Below are 15,411 nucleotides of genomic sequence, written 5' to 3' on the forward strand. Positions count from 1 at the left end.
GAGGAAGGCAGAAACGGCCACGCCCATCCAGGCCGCGGTCAGTCACAGAGACCTGAAACGCCGGGGACGGTAGCACCCTCCCCGCCGGCGAGGTAAGTCACAGAGACCTGAAAGGCCGGGGCGGTAGCACCCTCCCCGCCGGCGAGGTAAGTCACAGAGACCTGAAAGGCCGGGGCGGTAGCACCCTCCCCGCCGGCGAGGTAAGTCACAGAGACCTGAAAGGCCGGGGCGGTAGCACCCTCCCCGCCTGCGACGGAAAGTACGGCATCGCTCCTAACTCCCAAGCGGCTTGTCGTGAGCCAAGTGCCTTATGTCATCGGAATCCTTGGCTCGAGCCGAACGAGAGGCAGGTCTGGGATCGGCTCGTCGCACTGGCGAGATTTTCGGCTATTTTGGATTTTGTCGAAAACCTACTTTTGCAAACTAGCACCAGGCATTTGGCCCAGTCCGGCCCGAGCGGCTCAGAAAGATTCTCTGAGTCTGACTGTCAATAATCCAGCAGAAAAAGCGGAAATTTCCATTCTCCTTGGCGAGGGACCTCAAAAGCGTTCGAAGGTCGTGTGGCGAGGTTGCTAAAATAGCTATAACTCGAGAAAGGAATGAGATCGTTTCACCCAAATCGGCACACCTATATGCGGGCCCAATCTGTGGTCAGGCGAAAAAGGCGCTGGCGCTGGCCACTTGGTGGCGCTGCGAGACGGAAAAAAAGAATACTGACATAGAAAGGACAACCAAACAAGCATGAAAACTGCTACAGCTGGGCAACAGTCAGTCTGATCGACTTGAAAAGTGAGGTCTGTGAGAAATTGAAACTAAATGGCCCATCATTGGTGGGGCCGCCTTTTGAAGAGCGCAAGCGACTTTGTTTTCACACGCGCAATATGACAGAACCGTTCGCTCCGCACAACTCTCTGGATCGCTGACTAGCCAGAATAAAGAAAAGAAGAACAAAGACACAAAAGCAAAAAGATTTATTTAACCAGCTCTTTCAGGGAGAGCGAACGCAGTCCCCACTACCATAAATTATGCAGTCGAGATTCCCACATTTGGGGAATTCGCAGGGGTCAGCACGTCCGAGTGCAATGGCGAGCCTCGCCCTGGGTGAACCGCCTTCTTGATCATGGTGTCTCCTGCCAGGTAAGTATGAAGACTCAAGCTGCCAGTCAGGGCTACCATTTCCTCTCGACCATCCTCATCAACGGTGACCCCACCCCTATCAAAGGATTCGGCATTGCCAACCCCGATCCCGGAATTGCCAACCCTCCCTCCCTCCCCATCCTCTCATTGAGATCATCAGCTCATTAGTTCTCTCTCCTAACGAGTTGGTGATCTCAATCAGGTGTGTTATATAAGGAGACATGCAAAATGGCGCCCAGGACTGGAATTGAGAGCCAATGTTTTAGATGATCCCTTTTATCAAACAAACCTGACCAATTCCTCTACACTTCCACATATTAGCTCCTGGCATGCATCGGCTAAATGTCCCATTTTGCCGCACTTTCTGCACAATTTGGGCATTCCTTGATAGTGAATGTAGCCCGGTTCTCTCCCAACACAATCATTAGTCATTAGACCCTGGAATCCGCTTGGATCTTCCCATTGTTTGATGGGAACTCTCCAAGCGCAATTCAGATACCGTCTTCGTCTACTACCTTGACTGGTTGACTGCGGACCGTGCAAAATCTACCCAGCCATACAGCAATATCATCTCCACTCCACTGATACTGTTAAGTGCTTTGACACAATCTGTATTGTTAAAAGCGCTATGTAAATAAAGGTGACTTGACTGCTTTGCGAGACCAGGCCTCCGTGGGAGGCGAGGCAAGGCCCCTCGTTATTTGCTCTGCTATTCTTCACAAAAGCGGCAATCCCCAAAGGGAAGCACACCGTTCCTGGAGACACTGCAATACCAGGCCGATGCGTGGAGTGGACGGAGCAAGCCCGGCTCCAGCTCCGTGATCCAAAAATCAATTTAATATGCAGTCCCGGGTAGGGGCGTATCAGATATTAAACTGATAAGAACAGATACTACACTTGATCTTAGCCAAAAGGCCGAGAAGCGATGACGCTATGACGCAGCGGGAGGAAGGCAGAAACGGCCACGCCCATCAGGCGCGGTCAGTCACAGAGACCTGAAAGGCCGGGGCGGTAGCACCCTCCCCGCCTGCGACGGAAAGTACGGCATCGCTCCTAACTCCCAAACGGCTTGTCGAGAGCCAAGTGCCTTATGTCATCGGAATCCTTGGCTCGAGCCGAACGAGAGGCAGGTCTGGGATCGGCTCGTCGCACTGGCGAGATTTTCGGCTATTTTGGGTTTTGTCGAAAACCTACTTTTGCAAACTAGCACCAGGCATTTGGCCCAGTCCGGCCCGGCGGCTCAGAAAGATTCTCTGAGTCTGACTGTCAATAATCCAGCAGAAAAAGCGGAAATTTCCATTCTCCTTGGCGAGGGACCTCAAAAGCGTTCGAAGGTCGTGTGGCGAGGTTGCTAAAATGGCTATAACTCGAGAAAGGAATGAGATCGTTTCACCCAAATCGGCACACCTATATGCGGGCCCAATCTGTGGTCAGGCGAAAAAGGCGCTGGCGCTGGCCACTTGGTGGCGCTGCGAGACGGAAAAAAAGAATACTGACATAGAAAGGACAACCAAACAAGCATGAAAACAGCTACAGCTGGGCAACAGTCAGTCTGATCGACTTGAAAAGTGAGGTCTGTGAGAAATTGAAACTAAATGGCCCATCATTGGTGGGGCCGCCTTTTGAAGAGCGCAAGCGACTTTGTTTTCACACGCGCAATATGACAGAACCGTTCGCTCCGCACAACTCTCTGGATCGCTGACTAGCCAGAACAAAGAAAAGAAGAACAAAGACACAAAAGCAAAAAGATTTATTTAACCAGCTCTTTCAGGGAGAGCGAACGCAGTCCCCACTACCATAAATTATGCAGTCGAGATTCCCACATTTGGGGAATTCGCAGGGGTCAGCACGTCCGGAGTGCAATGGCCGAGCCTCGCCCTGGGTGAACCGCCTTCTTGATCATGGTGTCTCCCCTGCCAGGTAAGTATGAAGACTCAAGCTGCCAGTCAGGGCTACCATTTCCTCTCGACCATCCTCATCAGCGGTGACCCCACCCCTATCAAAGGATTCGGCATTGCCAACCCCGATCCCGGAATTGCCAACCCTCCCTCCCTCCCCATCCTCTCATTGAGATCATCAGCTCATTAGTTCTCTCTCCTAACGAGTTGGTGATCTCAATCAGGTGTGTTATATAAGGAGACATGCAAAATGGCGCCCAGGACTGGAATTGAGAGCCAATGTTTTAGATGATCCCTTTTATCAAACAAACCTGACCAATTCCTCTACACTTCCCACATATTAGCTCCTGGCATGCATCGGCTAAATGTCCCATTTTGCCGCACTTTCTGCACAATTTGGGCATTCCTTGATAGTGAATGTAGCCCGGTTCTCTCCCAACACAATCATTAGTCATTAGACCCTGGAATCCGCTTGGATCTTCCCATTGTTTGATGGGAACTCTCCAAGCGCAATTCAGATACCGTCTTCGTCTACTACCTTGACTGGTTGACTGCGGACCGTGCAAAATCTACCCAGCCATACAGCAATATCATCTCCACTCCACTGATACTGTTAAGTGCTTTGACACAATCTGTATTGTTAAAAGCGCTATGTAAATAAAGGTGACTTGACTGCTTTGCGAGACCAGGCCTCCGTGGGAGGCGAGGCAAGGCCCCTCCTTATTTGCTCTGCTATTCTTCTGGCGGCAATCCCCAAAGGGAAGCACACCGTTCCTGGAGACACTGCAATACCAGGCCGATGCGTGGAGTGGACGGAGCAAGCCCCGGCTCCAGCTCCGTGATCCAAAAATCAATTTAATATGCAGTCCCCGGGTAGGGGACGTATCAGATATTAAACTGATAAGAACAGATACTACACTTGATCTTAGCCAAAAGGCCGAGAAGCGATGACGCTATGACGCAGCGGGGAGGAAGGCAGAAACGGCCACGCCCATCAGGCGCGGTCAGTCACAGAGACCTGAAAGGCCGGGGCGGTAGCACCCTCCCCCGCCGGCGAGGTAAGTCACAGAGACCTGAAACGCCGGGGGACGGTAGCACCCTCCCCGCCTGCGACGGAAAGTACGGCATCGCTCCTAACTCCCAAACGGCTTGTCGTAGAGCCAAGTGCCTTATGTCATCGGAATCCTTGGCTCGAGCCGAACGAGAGGCAGGTCTGGGATCGGCTCGTCGCACTGGCGAGATTTTCGGCTATTTTGGATTTTGTCGAAAACCTACTTTTGCAAACTAGCACCAGGCATTTGGCCCAGTCCGGCCCGGCGGCTCAGAAAGATTCTCTGGAGTCTGACTGTCAATAATCCAGCAGAAAAAGCGGAAATTTCCATTCTCCTTGGCGAGGGGACCTCAAAACGTTCGAAGGTCGTGTGGCCGAGGTTGCTAAAATGGCTATAACTCGAGAAAGGAATGAGATCGTTTCACCCAAATCGGCACACCTATGTACGGGCCCAATCTGTGGTCAGGCGAAAAAGGGCGCTGGCGCTGGCCACTTGGTGGCGCTGCGAGACGGAAAAAAAAAGAATACTGACATAGAAAGGACAACCAAACAAGCATGAAAACAGCTACAGCTGGGCAACAGTCAGTCTGATCGACTTGAAAAGTGAGGTCTGTGAGAAATTGAAACTAAATGGCCCATCATTGGTGGGGCCGCCTTTTGAAGAGCGCAAACGACTTTGTTTTCACACGCGCGCAATATGACAGAACCGTTCGCTCCGCACAACTCTCTGGATCGCTGACTAGCCAGAATAAAGAAAAGAAGAACAAAGACACAAAAGCAAAAAGATTTATTTAACCAGCTCTTTCAGGGAGAGCGAACGCAGTCCCCACTACCATAAATTATGCAGTCGAGATTCCCACATTTGGGGAATTCGCAGGGGTCAGCACGTCCGAGTGCAATGGCGAGCCTCGCCCTGGGTGAACCGCCTTCTTGATCATGGTGTCTCCTGCCAGGTAAGTATGAAGACTCAAGCTGCCAGTCAGGGCTACCATTTCCTCTCGACCATCCTCATCAACGGTGACCCCACCCCTATCAAAGGATTCGGCATTGCCAACCCCGATCCCGGAATTGCCAACCCTCCCTCCCTCCCTCCCTCCCTCCCTCCCTCCCTCCCTCCCTCCCTCCCTCCCCATCCTCTCATTGAGATCATCAGCTCATTAGTTCTCTCTCCTAACGAGTTGGTGATCTCAATCAGGTGTGTTATATAAGGAGACATGCAAAATGGCGCCCAGGACTGGAATTGAGAGCCAATGTTTTAGATGATCCCTTTTATCAAACAAACCTGACCAATTCCTCTACACTTCCACATATTAGCTCCTGGCATGCATCGGCTAAATGTCCCATTTTGCCGCACTTTCTGCACAATTTGGGCATTCCTTGATAGTGAATGTAGCCCGGTTCTCTCCCAACACAATCATTAGTCATTAGACCCTGGAATCCGCTTGGATCTTCCCATTGTTTGATGGGAACTCTCCAAGCGCAATTCAGATACCGTCTTCGTCTACTACCTTGACTGGTTGACTGCGGACCGTGCAAAATCTACCCAGCCATACAGCAATATCATCTCCACTCCACTGATACTGTTAAGTGCTTTGACACAATCTGTATTGTTATAAGCGCTATATGAATAAAGGTGACTTGACTGCTTTGCGAGACCAGGCCTCCGTGGGAGGCGAGGCAAGGCCCCTCGTTATTTGCTCTGCTATTCTTCTGGCGGCAATCCCCAAAGGGAAGCACACCGTTCCTGGAGACACTGCAATACCAGGCCGATGCGTGGAGTGGGCGGAGCAAGCCCGGCTCCAGCTCCGTGATCCAAAAATCAATTTAATATGCAGTCCCGGGTAGGGGACGTATCAGATATTAAACTGATAAGAACAGATACTACACTTGATCTTAGCCAAAAGGCCGAGAAGCGATGACGCTATGACGCAGCGGGGAGGAAGGCAGAAACGGCCACGCCCATCCAGGCCGCGGTCAGTCACAGAGACCTGAAAGGCCGGGGGGGCGGTAGCACCCTCCCCCGCCGGCGAGGTAAGTCACAGAGAACTGAAACGCCGGGGGGGGCGGTAGCACCCTCCCGCCCGGCGAGGTAAGTCACAGAGACCTGAAAGGCCGGGGCGGTAGCACCCTCCCCCGGCCTGCGACGGAAAGTACGGCATCGCTCCTAACTCCCAAACGGCTTGTCGTAGAGCCAAGTGCCTTATGTCATCGGAATCCTTGGCTCGAGCCGAACGAGAGGCAGGTCTCGGATCGGCTCGTCGCACTGGCGAGATTTTCGGCTATTTTGGATTTTGTCGAAAACCTACTTTTGCAAACTAGCACCAGGCATTTGGCCCAGTCCGGCCCGAAGCGGCTCAGAAAGATTCTCTGGAGTCTGACTGTCAATAATCCAGCAGAAAAAGCGGAAATTTCCATTCTCCTTGGCGAGGGACCTCAAAAGCGTTCGAAGGTCGTGTGGCGAGGTTGCTAAAATGGCTATAACTCGAGAAAGGAATGAGATCGTTTCACCCAAATCGGCACACCTATGTACGGGCCCAATCTGTGGTCAGGCGAAAAAGGCGCTGGCGCTGGCCACTTGGTGGCGCTGCGAGACGGAAAAAAAGAATACTGACATAGAAAGGACAACCAAACAAGCATGAAAACTGCTACAGCTGGGCAACAGTCAGTCTGATCGACTTGAAAAGTGAGGTCTGTGAGAAATTGAAACTAAATGGCCCATCATTGGTGGGGCCGCCTTTTGAAGAGCGCAAGCGACTTTGTTTTCACACGCGCAATATGACAGAACCGTTCGCTCCGCACAACTCTCTGGATCGCTGACTAGCCAGAACAAAGAAAAGAAGAACAAAGACACAAAAGCAAAAAGATTTATTTAACCAGCTCTTTCAGGGAGAGCGAACGCAGTCCCCACTACCATAAATTATGCAGTCGAGATTCCCACATTTGGGGAATTCGCAGGGGTCAGCACGTCCGAGTGCAATGGCCGAGCCTCGCCCTGGGTGAACCGCCTTCTTGATCATGGTGTCTCCTGCCAGGTAAGTATGAAGACTCAAGCTGCCAGTCAGGGCTACCATTTCCTCTCGACCATCCTCATCAGCGGTGACCCCACCCCTATCAAGGGATTCGGCATTGCCAACCCCGATCCCGGGAATTGCCAACCCCTCCCTCCCTCCCTCCCTCCCCATCCTCTCATTGAGATCATCAGCTCATTAGTTCTCTCTCCTAACGAGTTGGTGATCTCAATCAGGTGTGTTATATAAGGAGACATGCAAAATGGCGCCCAGGACTTCAATTGAGAGCCAATGTTTTAGATGATCCCTTTTTATCAAACAAACCTGATTCGACGCATCAGCTCGTTAGTGGAAGACTCCAAGACCTCAGGTGAGAGATCTCAATAAACGGCAACCACTGCTATAATAAAATAAAATACCTAACTACATAATACTATTATTGTCAGAAATTGCAACAAAATCAAAATAGAAATATCAACTTTTGAACTGCGGGTTTCGTCTGGCCAGAGGAGAACTGGCCCCTCGACTGAGTCTGATTTCTCCCAAGGTTTTTTTCTCCATTCTGTCACAGAGGAGTTTTGGCCCCTCGTTATTTGCTCTGCTATTCTTCACAAAAAGCGGCAATCCCCAAAAAGGGGAAGCACACCGTTCCTGGAGACACTGCAATACCAGGCCGATGCGTGGAGTGGACGGAGCAAGCCCCGGCTCCAGCTCCGTGATCCAAAAATCAATTTAATATGCAGTCCCCGGGTAGGGGACGTATCAGATATTAAACTGATAAGAACAGATACTACACTTGATCTTAGCCAAAAGGCCGAGAAGCGATGACGCTATGACGCAGCGGGGAGGAAGGCAGAAACGGCCACGCCCATCCAGGCCGCGGTCAGTCACAGAGACCTGAAAGGCCGGGGGGGCGGTAGCACCCTCCCCGCCTGCGACGGAAAGTACGGCATCGCTCCTAACTCCCAAACGGCTTGTCGTGAGCCAAGTGCCTTATGTCATCGGAATCCTTGGCTCGAGCCGAACGAGAGGCAGGTCTGGGATCGGCTCGTCGCACTGGCGAGATTTTCGGCTATTTTGGGTTTTGTCGAAAACCTACTTTTGCAAACTAGCACCAGGCATTTGGCCCAGTCCGGCCCGGCGGCTCAGAAAGATTCTCTGAGTCTGACTGTCAATAATCCAGCAGAAAAAGCGGAAATTTCCATTCTCCTTGGCGAGGGGACCTCAAAACGTTCGAAGGTCGTGTGGCCGAGGTTGCTAAAATGGCTATAACTCGAGAAAGGAATGAGATCGTTTCACCCAAATCGGCACACCTATATGCGGGCCCAATCTGTGGTCAGGCGAAAAAGGGCGCTGGCGCTGGCCACTTGGTGGCGCTGCGAGACGGAAAAAAAAAGAATACTGACATAGAAAGGACAACCAAACAAGCATGAAAACAGCTACAGCTGGGCAACAGTCAGTCTGATCGACTTGAAAAGTGAGGTCTGTGAGAAATTGAAACTAAATGGCCCATCATTGGTGGGGCCGCCTTTTGAAGAGCGCAAACGACTTTGTTTTCACACGCGCGCAATATGACAGAACCGTTCGCTCCGCACAACTCTCTGGATCGCTGACTAGCCAGAATAAAGAAAAGAAGAACAAAGACACAAAAGCAAAAAGATTTATTTAACCAGCTCTTTCAGGGAGAGCGAACGCAGTCCCCCACTACCATAAATTATGCAGTCGAGATTCCCACATTTGGGGAATTCGCAGGGGTCAGCACGTCCGGAGTGCAATGGCCGAGCCTCGCCCTGGGTGAACCGCCTTCTTGATCATGGTGTCTCCCCTGCCAGGTAAGTATGAAGACTCAAGCTGCCAGTCAGGGCTACCATTTCCCTCTCGACCATCCTCATCAGCGGTGACCCCACCCCTATCAAGGGATTCGGCATTGCCAACCCCGATCCCGGGAATTGCCAACCCCTCCCCTCCCCTCCCCTCCCCCATCCTCTCATTGAGATCATCAGCTCATTAGTTCTCTCTCCTAACGAGTTGGTGATCTCAATCAGGTGTGTTATATAAGGGAGACATGCAAAATGGCGCCCAGGACTGGAATTGAGAGCCAATGTTTTAGATGATCCCTTTTTATCAAACAAACCTGACCAATTCCTCTACACTTCCCACATATTAGCTCCTGGCATGCATCGGCTAAATGTCCCATTTTGCCGCACTTTCTGCACAATTTGGGCATTCCTTGATAGTGAATGTAGCCCGGTTCTCTCCCAACACAATCATTAGTCATTAGACCCTGGAATCCGCTTGGATCTTCCCATTGTTTGATGGGAACTCTCCAAGCGCAATTCCAGATACCGTCTTCGTCTACTACCTTGACTGGTTGACTGCGGACCGTGCAAAATCTACCCAGCCATACAGCAATATCATCTCCACTCCACTGATACTGTTAAGTGCTTTGACACAATCTGTATTGTTATAAGCGCTATATGAATAAAGGTGACTTGACTGCTTTGCGAGACCAGGCCTCCGTGGGAGGCGAGGCAAGGCCCCTCGTTATTTGCTCTGCTATTCTTCACAAAAAGCGGCAATCCCCAAAGGGAAGCACACCGTTCCTGGAGACACTGCAATACCAGGCCGATGCGTGGAGTGGACGGAGCAAGCCCGGCTCCAGCTCCGTGATCCAAAAATCAATTTAATATGCAGTCCCGGGTAGGGGACGTATCAGATATTAAACTGATAAGAACAGATACTACACTTGATCTTAGCCAAAAGGCCGAGAAGCGATGACGCTATGACGCAGCGGGGAGGAAGGCAGAAACGGCCACGCCCATCCAGGCCGCGGTCAGTCACAGAGACCTGAAAGGCCGGGGACGGTAGCACCCTCCCCGCCGGCGAGGTAAGTCACAGAGACCTGAAACGCCGGGGACGGTAGCACCCTCCCCGCCGGCGAGGTAAGTCACAGAGACCTGAAACGCCGGGGACGGTAGCACCCTCCCCGCCGGCGAGGTAAGTCACAGAGACCTGAAAGGCCGGGGCGGTAGCACCCTCCCCGCCGGCGAGGTAAGTCACAGAGACCTGAAAGGCCGGGGGGGCGGTAGCACCCTCCCCCGCCGGCGAGGTAAGTCACAGAGAACTGAAACGCCGGGGGACGGTAGCACCCTCCCCCGGCCTGCGACGGAAAGTACGGCATCGCTCCTAACTCCCAAACGGCTTGTCGTAGAGCCAAGTGCCTTATGTCATCGGAATCCTTGGCTCGAGCCGAACGAGAGGCAGGTCTCGGATCGGCTCGTCGCACTGGCGAGATTTTCGGCTATTTTGGATTTTGTCGAAAACCTACTTTTGCAAACTAGCACCAGGCATTTGGCCCAGTCCGGCCCGAAGCGGCTCAGAAAGATTCTCTGGAGTCTGACTGTCAATAATCCAGCAGAAAAAGCGGAAATTTCCATTCTCCTTGGCGAGGGACCTCAAAAGCGTTCGAAGGTCGTGTGGCCGAGGTTGCTAAAATGGCTATAACTCGAGAAAGGAATGAGATCGTTTCACCCAAATCGGCACACCTATGTACGGGCCCAATCTGTGGTCAGGCGAAAAAGGGCGCTGGCGCTGGCCACTTGGTGGCGCTGCGAGACGGAAAAAAAAAGAATACTGACATAGAAAGGACAACCAAACAAGCATGAAAACAGCTACAGCTGGGCAACAGTCAGTCTGATCGACTTGAAAAGTGAGGTCTGTGAGAAATTGAAACTAAATGGCCCATCATTGGTGGGGCCGCCTTTTGAAGAGCGCAAACGACTTTGTTTTCACACGCGCGCAATATGACAGAACCGTTCGCTCCGCACAACTCTCTGGATCGCTGACTAGCCAGAACAAAGAAAAGAAGAACAAAGACACAAAAGAAAAACAAAGGCGAAACAAGAACAAAGACACAAAAGCAAAAAAAGATTTATTTAACCAGCTCTTTCAGGGGAGAGCGCGAACGCAGTCCCCCACTACCATAAATTATGCAGTCGAGATTCCCACATTTGGGGAATTCGCAGGGGTCAGCACGTCCGGAGTGCAATGGCCGAGCCTCGCCCTGGGTGAACCGCCTTCTTGATCATGGTGTCTCCCCTGCCAGGTAAGTATGAAGACTCAAGCTGCCAGTCAGGGCTACCATTTCCCTCTCGACCATCCTCATCAACGGTGACCCCCACCCCTATCAAGGGATTCGGCATTGCCAACCCCGATCCCGGGAATTGCCAACCCCTCCCCTCCCCTCCCAACCCCTCCCTCCCTCCCTCCCTCCCTCCCTCCCTCCCTCCCTCCCTCCCCATCCTCTCATTGAGATCATCAGCTCATTAGTTCTCTCTCCTAACGAGTTGGTGATCTCAATCAGGTGTGTTATATAAGGGAGACATGCAAAATGGCGCCCAGGACTGGAATTGAGAGCCAATGTTTTAGATGATCCCTTTTTATCAAACAAACCTGACCAATTCCTCTACACTTCCCACATATTAGCTCCTGGCATGCATCGGCTAAATGTCCCATTTTGCCGCACTTTCTGCACAATTTGGGCATTCCTTGATAGTGAATGTAGCCCCGGTTCTCTCCCAACACAATCATTAGTCATTAGACCCTGGAATCCGCTTGGATCTTCCCATTGTTTGATGGGAACTCTCCAAGCGCAATTCAGATACCGTCTTCGTCTACTACCTTGACTGGTTGACTGCGGACCGTGCAAAATCTACCCAGCCATACAGCAATATCATCTCCACTCCACTGATACTGTTAAGTGCTTTGACACAATCTGTATTGTTATAAGCGCTATATGAATAAAGGTGACTTGACTGCTTTGCGAGACCAGGCCTCCGTGGGAGGCGAGGCAAGGCCCCTCGTTATTTGCTCTGCTATTCTTCACAAAAAGCGGCAATCCCCAAAGGGAAGCACACCGTTCCTGGAGACACTGCAATACCAGGCCGATGCGTGGAGTGGACGGAGCAAGCCCGGCTCCAGCTCCGTGATCCAAAAATCAATTTAATATGCAGTCCCGGGTAGGGGCGTATCAGATATTAAACTGATAAGAACAGATACTACACTTGATCTTAGCCAAAAGGCCGAGAAGCGATGACGCTATGACGCAGCGGGAGGAAGGCAGAAACGGCCACGCCCATCCAGGCCGCGGTCAGTCACAGAGACCTGAAACGCCGGGGACGGTAGCACCCTCCCCGCCGGCGAGGTAAGTCACAGAGACCTGAAAGGCCGGGGCGGTAGCACCCTCCCCGCCGGCGAGGTAAGTCACAGAGACCTGAAACGCCGGGGACGGTAGCACCCTCCCCGCCGGCGAGGTAAGTCACAGAGACCTGAAAGGCCGGGGCGGTAGCACCCTCCCCGCCGGCGAGGTAAGTCACAGAGACCTGAAACGCCGGGGACGGTAGCACCCTCCCCGCCGGCGAGGTAAGTCACAGAGACCTGAAAGGCCGGGGCGGTAGCACCCTCCCGCCCGGCGAGGTAAGTCACAGAGACCTGAAAGGCCGGGGCGGTAGCACCCTCCCCGCCGGCGAGGTAAGTCACAGAGACCTGAAAGGCCGGGGCGGTAGCACCTCCCCGCCTGCGACGGAAAGTACGGCATCGCTCCTAACTCCCAAGCGGCTTGTCGTGAGCCAAGTGCCTTATGTCATCGGAATCCTTGGCTCGAGCCGAACGAGAGGCAGGTCTCGGATCGGCTCGTCGCACTGGCGAGATTTTCGGCTATTTTGGATTTTGTCGAAAACCTACTTTTGCAAACTAGCACCAGGCATTTGGCCCAGTCCGGCCCGAGCGGCTCAGAAAGATTCTCTGAGTCTGACTGTCAATAATCCAGCAGAAAAAGCGGAAATTTCCATTCTCCTTGGCGAGGGACCTCAAAAGCGTTCGAAGGTCGTGTGGCGAGGTTGCTAAAATAGCTATAACTCGAGAAAGGAATGAGATCGTTTCACCCAAATCGGCACACCTATGCGGGCCCAATCTGTGGTCAGGCGAAAAAGGGCGCTGGCGCTGGCCACTTGGTGGCGCTGCGAGACGGAAAAAAAAAGAATACTGACATAGAAAGGACAACCAAACAAGCATGAAAACAGCTACAGCTGGGCAACAGTCAGTCTGATCGACTTGAAAAGTGAGGTCTGTGAGAAATTGAAACTAAATGGCCCATCATTGGTGGGGCCGCCTTTTGAAGAGCGCAAACGACTTTGTTTTCACACGCGCGCAATATGACAGAACCGTTCGCTCCGCACAACTCTCTGGATCGCTGACTAGCCAGAATAAAGAAAAGAAGAACAAAGACACGAAAGAAGAACAAAGACACGAAAGAAGAACAAAGACACGAAAGAAGAACAAAGACACAAAAGAAAAACAAAGGCGAAACAAGAACAAAGACACAAAAGCAAAAAAAGATTTATTTAACCAGCTCTTTCAGGGGAGAGCGCGAACGCAGTCCCCCACTACCATAAATTATGCAGTCGAGATTCCCACATTTGGGGAATTCGCAGGGGTCAGCACGTCCGGAGTGCAATGGCCGAGCCTCGCCCTGGGTGAACCGCCTTCTTGATCATGGTGTCTCCCCTGCCAGGTAAGTATGAAGACTCAAGCTGCCAGTCAGGGCTACCATTTCCCTCTCGACCATCCTCATCAACGGTGACCCCCACCCCTATCAAGGGATTCGGCATTGCCAACCCCGATCCCGGGAATTGCCAACCCCTCCCTCCCTCCCTCCCTCCCTCCCTCCCTCCCTCCCTCCCCTATCCTCTCATTGAGATCATCAGCTCATTAGTTCTCTCTCCTAACGAGTTGGTGATCTCAATCGGGTGTGTTATATAAGGGAGACATGCAAAATGGCGCCCAGGACTTCAATTGAGAGCCAATGTTTTAGATGATCCCTTTTATCAAACAAACCTGACCAATTCCTCTACACTTCCCACATATTAGCTCCTGGCATGCATCGGCTAAATGTCCCATTTTGCCGCACTTTCTGCACAATTTGGGCATTCCTTGATAGTGAATGTAGCCCGGTTCTCTCCCAACACAATCATTAGTCATTAGACCCTGGAATCCGCTTGGATCTTCCCATTGTTTGATGGGAACTCTCCAAGCGCAATTCCAGATACCGTCTTCGTCTACTACCTTGACTGGTTGACTGCGGACCGTGCAAAATCTACCCAGCCATACAGCAATATCATCTCCACTCCACTGATACTGTTAAGTGCTTTGACACAATCTGTATTGTTAAAAGCGCTATGTAAATAAAGGTGACTTGACTGCTTTGCGAGACCAGGCCTCCGTGGGAGGCGAGGCAAGGCCCCTCGTTATTTGCTCTGCTATTCTTCACAAAAGCGGCAATCCCCAAAAAGGGGAAGCACACCGTTCCTGGAGACACTGCAATACCAGGCCGATGCGTGGAGTGGACGGAGCAAGCCCCGGCTCCAGCTCCGTGATCCAAAAATCAATTTAATATGCAGTCCCCGGTAGGGGACGATCAGATATTAAACTGATAAGAACAGATACTACACTTGATCTTAGCCAAAAGGCCGAGAAGCGATGACGCTATGACGCAGCGGGAGGAAGCCAGAAACGGCCACGCCCATCCAGGCCGCGGTCAGTCACAGAGACCTGAAAGGCCGGGGCGGTAGCACCTCCCCGCCTGCGACGGAAAGTACGGCATCGCTCCTAACTCCCAAGCGGCTTGTCGTGAGCCAAGTGCCTTATGTCATCGGAATCCTTGGCTCGAGCCGAACGAGAGGCAGGTCTCGGATCGGCTCGTCGCACTGGCGAGATTTTCGGCTATTTTGGATTTTGTCGAAAACCTACTTTTGCAAACTAGCACCAGGCATTTGGCCCAGTCCGGCCCGGCGGCTCAGAAAGATTCTCTGAGTCTGACTGTCAATAATCCAGCAGAAAAAGCGGAAATTTCCATTCTCCTTGGCGAGGGACCTCAAAACGTTCAAGGTCGTGTGGCCGAGGTTGCTAAAATGGCTATAACTCGAGAAAGGAATGAGATCGTTTCACCCAAATCGGCACACCTATGCGGGCCCAATCTGTGGTCAGGCGAAAAGGGCGCTGGCGCTGGCCACTTGGTGGCGCTGCGAGACGGAAAAAAAGAATACTGACATAGAAAGGACAACCAAACAAGCATGAAAACTGCTACAGCTGGGCAACAGTCAGTCTGATCGACTTGAAAAGTGAGGTCTGTGAGAAATTGAAACTAAATGGCCCATCATTGGTGGGGCCGCCTTTTGAAGAGCGCAAGCGACTTTGTTTTCACACGCGCAATATGACAGAACCGTTCGCTCCGCACAACTCTCTGGATCGCTGACTAGCC

The 15,411-nt window shown here is 52.0% G+C and overlaps 14 non-coding genes across 14 annotated transcripts; all 14 read right to left on the minus strand.

Moving 5' to 3' along the window:
• Positions 1-989: 989 nt before the first annotated feature.
• Positions 990-1,145, minus strand: LOC131535208 (U1 spliceosomal RNA). Its single transcript, XR_009269559.1, has one exon. It is a non-coding gene; the product is annotated as a U1 spliceosomal RNA (small nuclear RNA).
• A 731-nt stretch (positions 1,146-1,876) lies between these two features.
• Positions 1,877-2,064, minus strand: LOC131535230 (U2 spliceosomal RNA). Its single transcript, XR_009269580.1, has one exon. It is a non-coding gene; the product is annotated as a U2 spliceosomal RNA (small nuclear RNA).
• Positions 2,065-2,905: 841 nt separating this feature from the next.
• Positions 2,906-3,065, minus strand: LOC131535197 (U1 spliceosomal RNA). Its single transcript, XR_009269549.1, has one exon. It is a non-coding gene; the product is annotated as a U1 spliceosomal RNA (small nuclear RNA).
• A 728-nt stretch (positions 3,066-3,793) lies between these two features.
• LOC131535215 (U2 spliceosomal RNA) lies at positions 3,794-3,984 on the minus strand. The gene has a single exon (XR_009269566.1). It is a non-coding gene; the product is annotated as a U2 spliceosomal RNA (small nuclear RNA).
• A 907-nt stretch (positions 3,985-4,891) lies between these two features.
• On the minus strand, positions 4,892-5,047 carry LOC131535209 (U1 spliceosomal RNA). Its single transcript, XR_009269560.1, has one exon. It is a non-coding gene; the product is annotated as a U1 spliceosomal RNA (small nuclear RNA).
• A 767-nt stretch (positions 5,048-5,814) lies between these two features.
• LOC131535223 (U2 spliceosomal RNA) lies at positions 5,815-6,003 on the minus strand. The gene has a single exon (XR_009269573.1). It is a non-coding gene; the product is annotated as a U2 spliceosomal RNA (small nuclear RNA).
• A 966-nt stretch (positions 6,004-6,969) lies between these two features.
• Positions 6,970-7,126, minus strand: LOC131535204 (U1 spliceosomal RNA). The gene has a single exon (XR_009269555.1). It is a non-coding gene; the product is annotated as a U1 spliceosomal RNA (small nuclear RNA).
• Positions 7,127-7,729: 603 nt separating this feature from the next.
• Positions 7,730-7,920, minus strand: LOC131535216 (U2 spliceosomal RNA). The gene has a single exon (XR_009269567.1). It is a non-coding gene; the product is annotated as a U2 spliceosomal RNA (small nuclear RNA).
• An 852-nt stretch (positions 7,921-8,772) lies between these two features.
• On the minus strand, positions 8,773-8,934 carry LOC131535229 (U1 spliceosomal RNA). Its single transcript, XR_009269579.1, has one exon. It is a non-coding gene; the product is annotated as a U1 spliceosomal RNA (small nuclear RNA).
• Positions 8,935-9,681: 747 nt separating this feature from the next.
• On the minus strand, positions 9,682-9,870 carry LOC131535224 (U2 spliceosomal RNA). The gene has a single exon (XR_009269574.1). It is a non-coding gene; the product is annotated as a U2 spliceosomal RNA (small nuclear RNA).
• Positions 9,871-11,043: 1,173 nt separating this feature from the next.
• On the minus strand, positions 11,044-11,207 carry LOC131535194 (U1 spliceosomal RNA). The gene has a single exon (XR_009269546.1). It is a non-coding gene; the product is annotated as a U1 spliceosomal RNA (small nuclear RNA).
• Positions 11,208-11,999: 792 nt separating this feature from the next.
• LOC131535231 (U2 spliceosomal RNA) lies at positions 12,000-12,187 on the minus strand. The gene has a single exon (XR_009269581.1). It is a non-coding gene; the product is annotated as a U2 spliceosomal RNA (small nuclear RNA).
• Positions 12,188-13,509: 1,322 nt separating this feature from the next.
• On the minus strand, positions 13,510-13,673 carry LOC131535206 (U1 spliceosomal RNA). Its single transcript, XR_009269557.1, has one exon. It is a non-coding gene; the product is annotated as a U1 spliceosomal RNA (small nuclear RNA).
• Positions 13,674-14,443: 770 nt separating this feature from the next.
• LOC131535221 (U2 spliceosomal RNA) lies at positions 14,444-14,632 on the minus strand. The gene has a single exon (XR_009269571.1). It is a non-coding gene; the product is annotated as a U2 spliceosomal RNA (small nuclear RNA).
• Positions 14,633-15,411: the final 779 nt, after the last annotated feature.

This window comes from Onychostoma macrolepis, unplaced genomic scaffold (assembly GCF_012432095.1).
Source record: "Onychostoma macrolepis isolate SWU-2019 unplaced genomic scaffold, ASM1243209v1 Scaffold19, whole genome shotgun sequence".
In the NCBI taxonomy this organism is placed as follows: domain Eukaryota; kingdom Metazoa; phylum Chordata; class Actinopteri; order Cypriniformes; family Cyprinidae; genus Onychostoma; species Onychostoma macrolepis.